This window comes from Oryx dammah, unplaced genomic scaffold (genome assembly GCF_014754425.2).
Source record: "Oryx dammah isolate SB20612 unplaced genomic scaffold, SCBI_Odam_1.1 HiC_scaffold_11, whole genome shotgun sequence".
Lineage (NCBI taxonomy): Eukaryota > Metazoa > Chordata > Mammalia > Artiodactyla > Bovidae > Oryx > Oryx dammah.
The window spans coordinates 8,837,024-8,852,706 of record NW_024070195.1 but is presented as its reverse complement, the minus strand read 5'-3'; positions in this window follow the sequence as shown (position 1 = coordinate 8,852,706).

Genomic DNA, 15,683 nt, shown 5'->3' with positions numbered 1-15,683 from the left:
AGGCTCCGGTTAATAGCTTAACGCCTCCCCCACAGCCATGGTGTCCCTTGATGGTAACTTGATGGTTGGACATTTGCAGGCTTTGAGACGGGGCCCTTTGAGACTGACTCATTCAGCTGCCAGACCTGCAGGAGCCCGAGTGGTGAGTTGGGTCCTCCACCCCCACAAGGAGGAAGTGATGAAACTATGGAGCCGCCACTCTGAGAGTTGAGTCCCTGCCTGACGTGTTCAGAGTTGTTCAAACCGAGTGGCGCTTGTGACAGTAAGATATTCAAGAGTATTGAATTTCTTTTTTCTTTTGAACTTTTTATTTTGTGTTGGAGTATAGCCAGTTAATATTATGTTGTGACCGTTTCAGGTGAACAGCAAAGGGCCTCAGCCATACATGCACGTATGTCCACTCCCTGCAGCCTCTGTCCCCTCCAGGCTGCCGTGTAACGCTGAGCAGAGTCCCCTGTGCTCTACTCTAGGTCCTTGCTGGTCATCCACTTCACATATAGCGGTGTGTACGTGTCCATCCCAAACGCCATACCTGTCCCTTCCTCCATCCTTACTCCCCTGGAAACCGTAAGTTCATTTAATAAGTCTGTGAGTCTCAAGAGTATTTAATTTTTTAAAAACATTCATAATAAAACTTCCTGAAGCAAACTCTGCTTACAGCTAATACTTTACATTTATCCAGCGATCGCCTCTGCCCCTAAAGAACTTTGACTCCAGCAGGGGATGTGAGCAAAAGTGCGTGAGAAGGAGTTCCTGCCGCCGTCATCTCCTGGCTAGTGAGTGAACGTGGGGCTTGAGTGAAATCCACGGAAAAGTCATAGACGTTTCACTTCCGTCTCATTCATGAGCCATGTACCATTACAAACCATATAAGTTTGTACAACTTTTCGGTAGAATAAAGATTATAAATAAAGTCGAGTGATGTCAGTGAGTCCCAGCTCCAGAGAGGAGGAGGAGCGGTCTCCCCACAAGAGGGTGGTTGAGGTAAGTGCTCCTGCCTCCTCTCGCCGAAGCGCTGGGAGAAGGGGGCGCAGGCCCCGCAGAGCAGGGGGGTCGGTGGGGAAGGGGGGTGCCGGGGGCTCGGGGGGAGGAGGGGGCTCCAGGGGCTGGGGTTCCTCTGAAAATTCTGGTGAGAGTCTCAACAAGTGGAAACGGAAGACAACGGCCCAGTGCTAAGGGGTCAAAATTAAATGCTCTGCAGGTATCTTCTGTCCAACCCTGTTTGGTAAAGCCTTGCCTGCTATATAGGGTGTCATTTTGGGCTGTGGGGTTTGTTTTGTTTTTTGAGTCAATCGGATTATCAAGAGTTTTCCTTATTAGAAAGCAAAATGGCTCTCTCTCGAAACAGCAGGGTTTAAGGCCGACTGGGGGACACAGAGTCGGTGAGGATCCAATTTCCTTTTAATATCAGAATTTTATATTACTGAAAGCTCAGTATTTTAAAAATGTTTCTGTCCACCACGTCCTGTGAGAAGCACAGCCCCCAATGAAAACACCCATTGAAAATATCCCTCTCTTCCCTTTTTTCAAGACGTTTTGTCGAGATCCTGCAGAAACCTGGGGTTTGGGTTGTGACTAATATGTGGGGTTCTCCCCCTGCCTTGGAAAACTGGGATTTAACATTATTACATTGAGTTCCTACTTGGTCCCTCCTACAGTGTTGCCTGAACACCTGGAGGTGTCCTCCAGGTCTGAGGAGGGGGTACTGCTGGAGTGGGCATGTGTGGCTTTTGCCTGATGACAAGGGGAGCTGACAGATGGTACCTACGCGGGCTTGTGTGTGTGTGTGTCTGAGACCACTTCGGGAAATGAGGTCAGGGTTCATGAGAATAAAGGGCTTTTTTTTGTTGTTAACAGAAAGTTTGCTTGCAAACTGTTGTAAACCCTTGACTCACACGGTGTGGAAGGAGCTCTGAGGCCTGTGTCCTCTTTCGCTCCGGGTGTGAGACACTGGCCTGGTGTGTGACGCTGGCCTGGTCTTGAGTTGCTGAGTGTCCGCCCTTGACTCTGACTGGCCCGGTCACGTGGTCAGCAGGTCCCCCTGGGACTGTGGTTCGGTTTCCCCACCCAGAAAGTGTGGGACGTGGAAGGACGTCTGTGCGGGTGGGAGGGTAATGACAGAGCCTACGTGCCCGGGACTAGGTCCCAAGTGGCAGCCTCTGCGGGTGGGTGGGCACCACGAGGTCTGGGCAGGAGCGGGGAGGGGGGCTTTGGGGAGGGGCGGGGCGTGTGGACGGCCCGCCAGAGGTCCCAGAGAAGTAATTTTTGTCATCAGCTGGGTGTTCTAGAACTAGAAGGGCCAAAAGCCACTTTTTTCTGCCTTGACGGGGAAGAGGGTGTTTTTGCAGCGGGCCCTGGTGGCCTTGCCTCCGGTGGATGGGACAAAGCCCTGTTTCTGCTTTAGAAGCGGTGCCAAGTGAGACTGCCCGTGGCTGCTGGTGGGAGGCCAGGTGGAGGGGGGCGAGGAGGGCAGAGGGGAGGAACTGTCCTGGAGGCCTGCAGGCCAGCGTGGGGCTGCCTTTCCTCCTTCCTCAGCAGACCCTCCCTTTCCTCTCTGGTCTGCCACCCTTTCCTTCTGGAGGTTGCAGAGTGAGTGGACAGTTCATCACTAGGCGAGATGACAATTCCTCACTCCTAGGAGCTGGCCTTATTGCAGGGCCACCACCTGGGGTAGGGGTGGAAAATATGTTTGCGAGGACATGGAAAAAATCCTTCCAGAAGCTTGTCCTGACCAGAGAGAACTCCCAGTAGAATATCAGTGTTCAGACCTCAAGATCACCCCTACAACGTAGGGACCACTTGGGAGTTTACCAGGAACTTACCCACACATGCTCGGGCCTGCTGGAGCTCACGCTGACCTCTGACCTCTCATTTGGACTCTCTTTGGTCATCTCTCCCATCACCCTTCTTTCCCTGGAGTGTTAACAAGGAGCAGCCGGATATTGCTGGAAATGTTAGCACCTCTGCCTTAACCACCCGTCGCCCTCTGGATTTAATACCATGAGGCTTGTGAGGGCGGCAGCGAGGAGGAGAGCTTTGGGTGGTTTGCCTCCCACTGTCAGAAGACAGCATCCTCACCTTCCATCTCTTCCCCCTTGCTTTCTGTCTGGTTCACTGGTTCTGTTTATTCTCATTTGGTCGTGAAGTCCATTTGAGCACCCTCCCAATTATGGCCCAAATACGAGCACCTTCCCAATTAGAGGCCCAGCTTAATTGCTGAGGAAGCTGTATCTGCTCCACTGGAGCTCGTAAGCCCACAGGGAAGACAAATTTGGAACAATACATGTTTTGTCTTCTCCGTCTTGAGGCCCTTTCACTCCTGAGCTGCCGCATAGGGTGGAGGTGGCCTGGGTTCGCCCAGAAGGTCCCGAGGAAAGTTACTCTGTGATGCGTGGGTCTTCATTCCCTCCTCTTATCTGTAGAAGAGGTAACAAAGGAGCCTTGGCAGGGAGGGTGTTGGGGAAGCTCTGAACCTCTGCCAACTCGTCAGTTCTGTGACCAAAGGAGACCACGCAGTCTGTGTCTGTTTCTCCATCACCAGGCAGGAAAGCATTAGAATGGCTGAAGTCCTCACCTTGCTTGTGAGCATCAGATGAGTTTAGTGTGAAAGCACTTCAAGAAGCACAAAGCTTTTTGACATTTTGACAGCGTGGCTCAGGTTCCACTTCCGTCTGTGTCGGCTCTGTGCTTCCAGGCCTGTCTCCGCTCTGAAAAGCGCCCCCTCGTCCGTGTCCTGGCTGCAGGTGTCTTTTCCTGCCTCTGAGCTTCTGTAGTCTTTCACGCGTGGTTGTTCAGAAGTCTTGGGTTAGGTCTTGAACATGGATTCTGCTCTATGTGGTTTCTCTCTAAAAAGCCGGCTTCTTGCTTGCAAAAGGGCTGTGTCCCGTTTTGCACACGTCTGTTTCAGCTACTAGAGTTGCTCATAGGTGTTTTCTCCCTGAAACCATGCTGTGTCCCCTCCCCCGAGTCCCCAGCAGCTGTGGGGCGTGCTGCTGTCCTCATGGTCGGAAACACAGTCTCCCCACTTCAGGGCCGCATCCTCCCATTTATGTGATCGAGCTCAAGCACCCCCTCCTCCAGAAAGCCCTCCTGGCTCTCTGCCCCTTGGCTTCAGCCCCAGGCTTGTTTGCTTCATAGTACCCTGTGCCCTTTTCAGCACATTTAATACATTGATTTATTATAACCTGTTTATATCGCACACTTAGCTTCCCTGGTGGCTCAGTTGGTAAAGAATATGTCTTTATACAGGAGACTGCCTGAAGGAGACCCGGGTTCAATCCCTGGGTCAGGAAGATACCTTGGAGATGGAAATGGCAACCCACTCCAGTATTCTTGCCTGGAGAATCCCATGGACAGAGGAGCCTGGTGGGCTGCCGTCTATGGGGTTGCAAGAGTTGGACAGGACTGAGCAGCTAAACCACCGCCACATATCCCACACTAGCCCGTGAGTCCCCTGAAGGTACACATTGTGTCTTATTCTTTTCTTTTCCTTTGGTGCCAAGCACATCTCAGCCTGCCTGGCCTTCCCCTGAGTCACCAGGTGAATACATGAATGTCTGACTCCTCTGGTGACAAGTGACAGAATCTTGGTTCTGGAGCTGGCTCACTTAAGGGGACTTGATTACAAGGCACAGGGGTGAGGCCCAGAGCCTGCTGGGGGTGGGGCGGGGACCTGGGCCGGGACTCCAGCACACACTGGCTATGTGTGTGCTCACTTCTCTCTCTGCAGTTGAGAGTACTCTGGTGGAAGATGCCTCCCACAGTGGTCCTAAGTGTGTGTGGTACCGTCCAGCCTTGGAGACAGGATCCTGGCCCCAACTCATAAATCCCTGGGAAAGGGCTTGTCTCTGCCTTGGGTCTGGTGCTGGCTGTGGATCAGTCCTCCGTCACCATGGAGACAGACTCATAGCCCCCAGGAGCCTTGGGTGTCCATGGCAGTGTAGGGTTTGTGAGTGAGGGACGCTGCCCGGGGCCACTGTGACGGGGAGACACTCCTTGGCAAGGCTGCCGACCAGGCTGTGTGCCGTGCAGAGGTGCCAGGAGCATACAGGCGCCTTCCACTGTGAGCTGAGTCTGAGCGGTCTTCCTTCACTGCTTACTGCTGGGTTCTGCCAACCAGTCTGAGGGTGGCATGGTCAGCCCTCTCAGATGAGGTGGGCAGATTGGTAATAACCCCACAGGCAGCTTTGGCAAATAATGTCTAGCATGGCCAGGTGCTTCCTTGGGAACATCTATCAAGTCTATTTCCGGAGGTCTACAGGAAGTCGGCTTTGCCTACCTCCTTCCCCTGCACCCGAGTCCAGTCAGCAGGGGGTGGTGAGAGTGGCTGGCAGCAACTGTGTTTATTTGCCTCTGATTGCTCAGGGGGAGGTATGTGGTTCTTTGGAGCATCTAGCATCTGGGTTTCTGGACCCAGCTGGGCTCTGGCCAGACCTGGCGGCCCTTGGATGAACCTGATAAAGTCAGAGTTGGTGGCTGCTAAGGCCGACTGACTTCAGGATCGGGGTCGGGGGGAGGGTCGTGCTTAGACTTGAGGAATGCCAGCTGGAGGAAAGCCTGCCGGTTATCTGGTTGACTCCCATCCCTGATACGCAGATAAGAAAAGTGAGGTTCCGGGTGGTGACGGGGCGGTGGGGAGGGGGAGGGGTGCGTGTTATGCAAGGTCACCACTGGTAGCTGAGCAGGCTTTAGAAAGAAAGATCCCAGGCATCCTGGCTCCATCTCTGTCTAGAGTGTGCTTCACTGATCCAAGCTTCTCCCTCCTCCTAAACACTACCCCTCCCTGTCCTCTTAACACCCCTTCGGTGCCTCCCAGGTGGGTACCACGGGGCAGTCTCCTCCCGTGCAGTGTGGTAGTGACAGCAGCCACCGTACAGAACTGTTCAGAGCAGTAAGTGCAGAAGGACACACAGGCCCCTCGCCTAGGGTCTGCACAGGAAGTACTTAGTAAGTGATAGGTGTTACTGCGTCATGAGCATTAATAGTTAAAACGTGAGCTCTTGTTGGAGAGGTGACACTGTGACTTACAGTCTCACTAAACACTCAGCATCTTAGAGGCGATGCTTCCTGGGAAATGTTCTAGGAGATCAGAGGGCCCATTGCAAGATCTTTAAGTCATACGTTTGAGTGTGGCTTCTTAAACTTTAACGTGCACGGGAACTCCCTGGGGCCTCTGTTAAAATCCCGATTCTGCTTTAGTAGCTCCGGGGTGGGGCCTGAGTTGTGCGTTTCTAATATGCTCCATGATGATACCCGTCCTTGGGGACCAGAGCTTGCGTAGTAAGGACCCCAGGGAATGCAGATTTCAGGTTGCAGCTAGTCTGAGGCCTAACCCTGTTCGCTGAAGAAGGAAGCCACAGGCATGCTACTGCCTGTGCCATTTTATCACTTTAGATTAGTCTGACTTCGTTTCTAGGTGATGGGGCTATTGCCGAAAGTTTATAAAGCACATGATCAAAACCTCAATGTAAATTAATTCATCAAAACCCGAATCTCAGTACTGAGATGCAGATTTCTTCTGTGAATAATTCCCTCTCCTTGCTGGGTCAGAAGTGGTTTCACTCTAACCTTACCACAAATCAGTACCAAGAATAGCTCTGTGGTAGCCAACCAACCATATCCATCCTCCCCTTCCTTACTAACCAAACCTTAATTTTATTTGAGGCAGGAGTATATTAATAACACTTCATTTCCCAGTCTCTTGGGCAGAGAGAAATACACAATAAGAAGACAAAGTCATTAGTTAGGACTTACATAAAAGGTTTTTATTTAAAATGGATTTACTCAGCTGGCAAGTTAACCTTTTCTTTTTACTTCTGCCTGGAATACATAAATAATGACTGGCACTCCAGCAGCTATCTTGGAACATGAGGCAACCAACCTCAAGGATGAAGTCACATGGTGAGGATGATGGTGCAAAAAAATAGAGCTGTGTCACATCTCTGGTGCCACAAGCTCTTTCCTGCTTTACTCCAGACTTCCTTTATGTTAAAAACCAACCAAACAGAAAAACACCCAGTTGTTTCAGTGACTATTTGGCGGGTTTCTTATTGTGTGAAGGCTGCTGAACCCAATGTTAACTGACCCCACCAGAGCAGGTGCAGTTTAGCAGAGCAATGCTAAGTTGCTTCAGTCATGTTCAACCCTCTGTGACCCCATGGACTGTAGCCCACCAGGCCCCTCTGTCCATGGGTATTGTCCAGGCAAGAATACTGGAGTGGGTTGCCATGCTCTCTTCTAGGGGATCTTTCTGACCCAGAGATCAAGCCCACATCTCTTATGTCTCCTGCATTGGCAGGCAGGTTTCTTTACCACTAGCGCCACCTGGGAAGTCCTTGGCAGGGCAGACATGCGTTTAAATCTGGCTATAGCTGTCATCCTGAGCACCCTTCCTGGGATTCCCTAGTCATGTAGAGGCAAGGGAACTGGATTGAGGGTTAGAAGCCCGGGGTGCTCAGCTTAGCTTTGCCATTTCCTAATGGTTTGATTCTGTTCCTTCAACCTCAGTCCCCACACCTGTAAAATGGGGATGACGGATTAGAGAGTCCAACTTAGTGCGAGGTGCGGAACTCCTTCTGCTGGTGTTGGGGTAGAATGGGGCTCAAGGATGATGGGGAGGTTGCAAAGATGCTGGTGTGAGCAGCAAGGGGCCCTGGGGGGTGAAGCTTGGAGACAGGCACTGATGCCCCTTTCAGTGCTCCCATCAGAGGTGCCCCGAGGGCAGCAGAGCACCGCGGCTGCTGCTGGAACCAGAAGGGCTTGGACTCAGGGCCCGAACAGCATCAGCGAGAGTCTGGTTTTGTTCACAGGAAGGGCGACAGCAGAAGTAGCTTTCAGCTGGGCCCTGAGAACCCTGCCTCAGCCTTCCTCTGCCAGCTCGTGACCTCTGAGCTGAGTCCTGCGAGGTGGCCCAGCAGCATCTCTGCACCCCCACTGCTTTGCAGTTGAAACCTGGATGACTGCACTCCAGCTCCTTGCTTGGAGCAGCTGGCTGGGCTCGGGGGGCAGCGGTCAGTGTGCGTTCTCTCTCCTGCTGCCTGGAGCCTGCAGGGAGGTGTTTCCAGCCACAGCACAGCTGTCCACTCTGCTTTCATCCAAATCAGAGCCCCTCTTGGCTATGGATTTCTCTCAACCATCTTCCAAACCTGAAGCCTGCGCTCTGTCTTCCCGATCCCAGTTCCCTAGTTCAGCACCTGCTCCGTGTCCACTCAGCGGGGCCAGCTGGTCCCGGGAGGGCACAGACAAGGTCCTGACAGTGAACTGAAGCTCCCAAGAGGCATCTTCTCTGCCAGCGTGGAGAGCAGAGGCCCAAACAGGAGTGCTCGGGGGGAACCTCGCACTGCTGGGCCCTGGGGCGGGGGGTCCACTCCTCCGACCAGCTGCTAGATGGTCTGAAAATGCCTGCATTTCCTCACTGTGGCCTATCCCTAGATTTTTAAATTTGATATGATTGAAATAAGGTCTGTCTGGGCGGATATGGAACTCATGGGTCAGTTCCCTTGTTCTGGGATGAGAAAAGTAACCAGCACAGTATGTACTTAAAATCCCCCGCCCCTTTGTAAAACAATGTAATTGTAACTAAAGTTTTTAAGGGGACAGGGCTATGTGCATGTGAGGATAGAAGGCAAGCAGGACAGGAAGGTATGGGACACACGGCCAGTGTCCCCCACCCTAGCCCCAAGTCCCTTCTTCGGAAGCAGCTTAGACGTGAGTGTGGTGTTGCACGCACTTTATGATGAAAGGGACACCACGGGGGTGAGTCCTGCCTGGTGTGGGGCTATGATAGCCAGGTTTGGGGGAGACCACTGAGGAAGACCCGAGACATTTAAACTGTGATGAGGGGCTTTTTCCTCTGTTGTCCTGGCTGGGAGGGTCTGGAGCAGAGAGGTGAGGCAGGAGCTGGCAGAGGTGACGGGAAGCATGTAAATGCTGGCTTGGAACAGTGTCCCGGCCACCCACCATCAAGGCAGCACAGAGTGTGTGAACGAGGCCAGCCCCCAAGACCTTTTTATCCTCTTTGTGTGTGGGTAGTTTCTGAGATGATTAGCTCATGTGTAAAACATTTTTATTTGTGTTGCTGAAGAGACGGGCTTGCCCTCTCCTGGGTGTAAGGATGTACCCTCTTAGGGACCTGTGAGATGCCTGCTGGACAAGGTGTCAGTGACGCCCATCCTGCTCCAGGCTGGTAGTATAAACAAACGGAGTTTTCTTCCTCCCTTCCCTCATTTGGTCTTTGCTGTTTTTTTAATTTAACAACAACAGCAACGACATGGTATCACCATGTGGGAAACAGAACCTCTGAGATCATGAGATGCAAAGTCTACTTGGAGAAAAGCAACGGGCGTGTGGAAGTCCAGCTCAGAGCAGCATGCGTCTTAGCTGATTGTCACAGTCTGGGAGGAGAGTTGGTAAAATTCTGCTTTTGGGGTTTACTCTCCCTTTTTCTGCAAACTGGATTGAGGAGTTCGGTGTTGCCCCACGAATGGATGATCATGGCTTCCTATTATGAAATGAGAGCATTTTTTGATCGATGGCACATAAAGAGCTGAACCATTTTCTTTAAAATCAAGACTGGTGCACAGGAGAGGGCCTGGCTGCCCACCCATGAGTGATTTAAGGGTCCGATGTGTTCTTCCTCTGTGGAGCAGGCGGCACGCTGATCTCGTCCTGCCTTCACCACAGCTCGAGGTGAACCCGTGCTGTGCAGGGGCCTCTTTCGACGTTAATTCCCTTGCAAGAAGTCATAAACACTGGCTGACTATCTCACCAGGGGAGGTCTCCACTGGTAGGCACACAGACAGGCAGTGCACAGCAGCGGGGAGGGTGGGGCCGTGTTAAAGAAAGTGTCTCCCTACCTGGTGGCCGGGAGGCAGTTGCCTCTCTTTCTTGGTCTGTGATGTCACCTGTGTCAGGGAACTGGGGTGATCAGACGGAAGCTGAGGAAGTGTGAACTCAGCAAAGTGGAGGCGAAGCAGTGTGCGCATTGGCCCAGCAGGGAGGGTGGGTGATGTTTTCGAGTCAAACACATTTGGCTTTGGAAGCCGCAAGGCATCGTGAGGGTTAAATAAAACTGTGCGTGAACGGGAAGCTGAGGTCGGTGCTCTGTGATGACCTAGAGGGGAGGGATGGGGGTGGGGGGGAGGGGATAAACGTGTACCTATCGCTGATCCACGTTGTCTTACAGCAGAAACTAACACAAGTTGTAAAGGAGTTGTATCCTAATAAGATAATAACACACAAAATTGTGCATGAAAATTGTGCAGTGTGGTGGGAGCCAGAGGTGTAGTAAGTGTATTTGGGAGCTGCGGGAGGCGGCGGCAATCAAGAATCAAGCGCCCAGACAGTTGGAGTTGGAAACGAGGTACCACAGGGCACAACTGGTGGTGCACACAGCTTGTTGTTGTTCTGTTGGTGGTGGTTACGCGTGAGTCGTCTGGCTCCTCCTCATGGTTCCGCAGTCACCAAAGTGAGACCTCTCTTGGACTCCATTCAGGGAAGCTTCAGTCCACATCAACACCTGCCTCAAAGGGCTCCTGAGTCACACACCCCATGGGGGTCGGCTCCCGGACCCCTAAGCAAGAGAACTGGCCACGCTAACTCCGAGGATGGTGGGCTGGAGATCAGGACTTTATTGCTAAGACAGTGGGCCCCTACAGATGTCAGACAGGAGAGTGGTGCCCAGAAGCTCTTGTTTGGCCGGGGGGCTGGCAGCAGGGCTGCAGATCATGGCTGTGCACGCCCCGGCAGTGGAGCAGTGGAATAGCTTCTAGAACTAGTCAGCAGGTGTTCACAGTCCGCTGGAAGGTAATGCCATTCACTAAGAAAGGAAGTAAGACAGGAGGAAGTGGCCTGGGACAGAGAGGGGTGGGGTTTAGAAAGTAGGAAAACAGGAGCCTGGGACAAATGGAGTTAGAGGCGTTCTGAGACAGATGTGTCAAGCAGTGAAAGTGAAAGTCACTCAGTTGTGTCTGGCTCTCTGCGACTCCTTGGACTGTACAGTCCATGGAATTCTCCAGGCCAGAATACTGGAGTGGAGTAGCCTTTCCCTTCTCCAGGGGATATTCCCAACTTGCAGGTGGATTCTTTACCAGCTGAGCCACGAGGGAAGCCCCATGTCAAGCATTAGAGCTAGCATTTAAAGTTTTTTGGTGCCCTGTGCTAAGTTGCTTCAGTCCTGTCTGACTCTGGGCAGCCCTATGGACTATAGCCTGCCAGGCCCCTCTGTCCATGGCATTCTCCAGGCAAGTATACCAGAATAGGCTGCTCTGCCCTCTTCAGGGGGACCTTCCTGATCCAGAAATCGAATCTGGATCTTTTACGTCTACCTGCCTTGGCAGAAACGTCTACCAGTGTCTTTACCACTGACATCACCTGGGAAGCCCCTGGAAGTTTTTTATGGAACATCAGTTCATTGGAAGATTATATAAGATGAAAAAATTAAAGTCTAAGAAACTGTTCACATAAGAAAGCTCACTGGAAAAATAGAATGTAAGTATAAGCACATTGGAATTAATAGTTTTGAAAAATAGAGATGGTAAAACTTGGTAGACAATCAACCTTCCTGACTTCAGACTATACTACAAAGCTACAGTCATCAAGACAATATGGTACTGGCACATAAACAGATATATAGACAAATGGAACAAAATAGAGAACCCAGAGATAAACCCATGCACCTATGGGTGCCTTATTTTTGACAAAGGAGGCAAGAATACACAACAGGGCAGAGACAGCCTCTTCAATAAATGGTGCTGGGAAAACTGGACAGCTACGTGCAAAAGAATGAAATTAGATCACTCATAATGCCATACAAAAAGATAAAATGGATTAAAGACCTAAATGTAAGACCAGAAACTATTAAACTCTTAGAGAAGAACATAGGCAGAATACTCGACTACATAAAGCAAGATCTTCTATGACCCACTTCCTAGAATAATGGAAATAAAAACAAAAATGAACAAGTGGGACCTAATTAAAAGCTTTTGCACAGCAAAGGAAACTACAAACAAGGTGAAAAGACAACCCTCAGAATGGGAGAAAATAATAGCAAGGGAAACAACTGACAAAGGATTAATTTCCAAATCATACAAGCAGCTTATACAACTCAATACTAGAAAAATAAACAACTGAATCAAAAAGTGGGAAAGGGACCTGAAGAGACATTTCTCCAGGGAAGACCTACAAATGGCTAACAAGCACATGAAAAGATGCTCAACATCACTCATCATCAGAGAAATGCAAATCAAAACCACAATGAGATACCATCTCACGCCAGTCAGAATGGCCATCATCAAAAAGTCTACAGGCAATAAATGCTGGAGAGGGTGTGGAGAAAAGGGAACCCTCTTGCATTGCTGGTGGGAATGTAAACTGATACAGCCACTGTGGAAGACAGTATGGAGACTCCTTAAAAAGCTGGGAATAAAACTGCCGTATGACCCGTCAATCCCACTCCTAGGCATACACCCCGAGGAAACCAAAACTGAAAGACACGTGCCCCAGTGTTCACTGCAGCAGTATTGACAATAGCCAGGACACGGAAGCAACCCGGATGTCCATCAACAGACACACAGATAAAGAAGCTGTGGTACGTATATACGATGGAATACTACTCAGCCATAAAAAGGAACACATTTGAATCTGTTCTAATGAGGTGGATGAAACTAGAGCCCATTATACGAGTGAAGTCAGAAAGAGAAATATTATACTGACACACATATATGGAATCTGAGAGATGGCACTGATGAATTTATTTTCAGGGCAGCAACGGAGAAACAGACATAGAGAACAGACCTATGGACAAGGTGGGAGGAGAGGATGGAGAAGGGGGAGAGGTATGGAGAGAGTAACATAGAAATTTACAATACCATGTGTAAAACAGATAGCCAATGGGAATTTGCTCTATGACCCAGGGAACCCAAACAGGGGCTCTGTGGCAGGTGGAGTGGGGAGGGATGGGACATAGGTGTACCTGTGGCTGATTCTTGTTGATGTATGACAGAAAACCACAAAGTTGCATAAAGCAGTTATCCTTCAATTTAAAAAAAATCTAATGGGAAACTATAGATAATTGTTTTCTGGTAGGTTTGCTTAGTGTTAGAAATTTTACATTATTTTGTAAGGAAGTCATAAACTACAGCTGCTAAATATAAGATAATCAAGTTTGAAATTTAAAATCTAAACACTCTTGACATAGTCAAGAGACTCATTGTCTTTGAAGACTGACTAACTTTTGGTACCTCTCAACCTCCTAGTCGCTCTTCCTTCTCCCCACTGGTAACTGCTGCTGTTGCTGCTAAGTCACTTCAGTCGTATCCGACTCTGTGTGATCCTATAGATGGCAGCCCACCTTGTGTGCTAACTCACTTCCATTAGTCTGTTCTCTATATCTGAGCCTGTTTGTGTTTTGTTGTATATATATATATATATTTAAGATTTTACATTAAGTCATAACATATATTTGTCTCTTATTTCATACTACCTTTTGGGTCCATCCATCCATGTTACAAGATGGCAAAACTTCACTCTCTTTTATGGCTAAGTAGTAGTCTATTATATATGTATACATATATAAATATACATATAGTATATATATAAATATACATACATGTATGTATAGAAAATACACACATGCATACATACACACATATATTTACCTATTATATCATCTTTACCCATTCATCTATTGATGGATATTTACATCACTTCCATATCTTTGCTATTGTTAATGATGCTGCTGTGAACATTGATTGGGATACATGGATCTTTTCAAATTAGCATTTTTCATTTTCTTCATATAATTTCATATATGATAATTTCAATTATTATTTTATATGATAATATCAATTATTCCATGTCAATCATATAATTTTGATTATTTCATATCGTTCCCTACCTGGGAGTGGAATTGCTGGATCATATGGTAGTTACATTTTTAGTTTTTTGAAGAATCTCCATGGCACAACCCAAAATACTGGCATTTTTCCACAGTGGCTACACCAATTTAAATTCCCACCAACCATGGACTAGGGTTCCCTCTCCTCTACGTGCTTGCCAACATTTGTTATTTGTGGTCTTTTTGATGGTAGCCACTCTGACCTGTGTGAGGGGATATCTCATTGTGTTTTTGATTTGCATTTCTCTGAGGATTAGCAATGCTGAGCATCTTTTCTTGTGCCTGTTGGCCATTTGGATGTCTTATTTAGAAAAATGCCTATTCAGGTTGTTTGCTCATCTTTCAATCAGGTTGTTTCATTGATATTTAGCTATATGAACTGTGTACATATTTTGGATATTAACCCTGGACCAGTCATATCATTTGCAAATATCCTCTCCTATTCCTTCCTTAGGTTGCCTTTTTGCTTTGTCAGTGGTTTCCTTTGTTGTGTAAAAGCTTTTAAGCTTAATTGGGTCCCAGTGGTTTATGTTTGCCTTCGTTTCCTTTGCCTTAGGAGACAGATCCAAAAAATTATGCCCCTTTTATATTGAAGAGTGTCGTGCCTATGTTTTCTTCTAATTTTACGGTTTCTGGTCTTACATTTAGGTTTTTTAATCGATTTTATTTTTGGAGGTAGTGTGAGAAAATGTTTTCATTTCATTCTTTTACATGTGGCCATCCTGTTTTCCCAGCACCATTTATTGAAAAGACTGTCTTTTCCCTGCTGTATATTCTTGCCTCATTTGTCAGAGATTGACCATAATGTATGGGTTTATTTCTGGGCTCTCTTTTCTGTGTCTGTTTTTGTGTCAGTCTGTAGCTTTGTAGTATATCCTGAGATCAGGGAGTATGATACCTCTAGCTCTGTTGTTCTTTCTCAAGATTTCTTGGATTATTCAGGGTCTTTAATATTTCCATTCAAATTTTAGATTTTTTTCCAGTTCTGTGAAAAATGTCTTTGGTATTTTGATAATGATTGTATTTGATCTGTAGATTACCTTTGGTACTTTGATTATCTTAACAATGTACTTCCAGTCCATGAACACAGTATAATCTTTCCATCTGTTTGTGTCTTCAGTTTCTTTTTTCAGTGTTTTATGATTTTCCAAGTACATGTGTTTTACTTCCTTAGATCAGTTTATTACTAGGTATTTTATTCTTTTTGATGCAATGGTAGATCAGATTGTTGTCTCAATTTCTCTTTGATAGTTTGTTGTTAGTGTATGTAAATTCAGAAGATTTCTGTATATTACTCTTGTACGCTGTAGCTTTACTGAATTCATCGATGAGTTGTAGTCATTTTTTTTTTTTTTGGTGGCATTTTTAGGATTTTCTAAGTTTAGTGTCCTATCATCTGCAAAACAGTTTTAGTGCTTCCTTTCCAATTTGGATTTCTTTTATCTTTATTGTCTGATTGCTTGGCTAGGATTTTCAATACTATGTTGAATAAAAATAGAGTGGGCATTCTTGTCTTGATCTTAGAGGAAATGCTTTCAGCTTTTTACTGTTGAGTATGATGTCAGCTGTGGAATTGTCATGTATATCCTTTATTATGTTGAGGTATGTTCCCTTTATACTCACTTTGAGAGTTTTTAATAATAAATGAATGATGAAGAAGTAAATGGTGAATTTTATGCATCTATTGAGGTGATCATATGATTTTTATTCAGTTTCTTGATTTTAGAATGAACAGTTTCCTGATTGATTATAGGATCATCTATTGAGGTGATGATGTGATTTTTATTCA